We start from the raw sequence: 708 nt of genomic DNA, 5'->3' as shown, positions 1-708 counted from the left end.
GAGGGGAAGTGGTTCAAATAGCTTCGGCTATCACTTCCTTTTGTCCGGTCGTGATGGTCAAGCGGATTAAGGCGTCCCTGTACATACCAGTTGCGTTGCTCCTGGCAGTATGGGTTCGAGTCACTTCTGGGGTGTGAGTTTTCAGTTGTATATAGTCCTGGGGACCATTCAGGCTTGTTTGCATTTGTGTTCCTCACGTGTGCCCCAAAGAATGAGGTGATTTGATAAAATGCTATGCCCAAGATTACCATCCGAGTGCCGGCGAGGAAGTGGTTCAAATAGCTTCGGCTATCACTTCCTTTTGTCCGGTCGTGATGGTCAAGCGGAATAAGGCGTCCCTGTACATACCAGTTGCGTTGCTCCTGGCAGTATGGGTTCGAGTCACTTCTGGGGTGTGAGTTTTCACTTGTATATAGTCCTGGGGACCATTCAGGCTTGTTTGCATATATATATATATATATATATATATATATATATATATATATATATATATATATATATATATATATATATATATATATATATATATATATATATATATATATGTCGTACCTAGTAGCCAGAACGCACTTCTCAGCCTACTATGCAAGGCCCGATTTGCCTAACAAGCCAAGTTTTCCTGAATTAATATATTTTCTCTAATTTTTTTCTTATGGAATGATAAAGCTACCCATTTCATTATGTATGAGGTTAATTTTTTTTTATTGG

The sequence above is a fragment of the Procambarus clarkii genome, chromosome 21 (assembly GCF_040958095.1).
Source record: "Procambarus clarkii isolate CNS0578487 chromosome 21, FALCON_Pclarkii_2.0, whole genome shotgun sequence".
Taxonomy (NCBI): Eukaryota; Metazoa; Arthropoda; class Malacostraca; order Decapoda; family Cambaridae; genus Procambarus; species Procambarus clarkii.
This window is presented reverse-complemented; position numbering follows the sequence as displayed.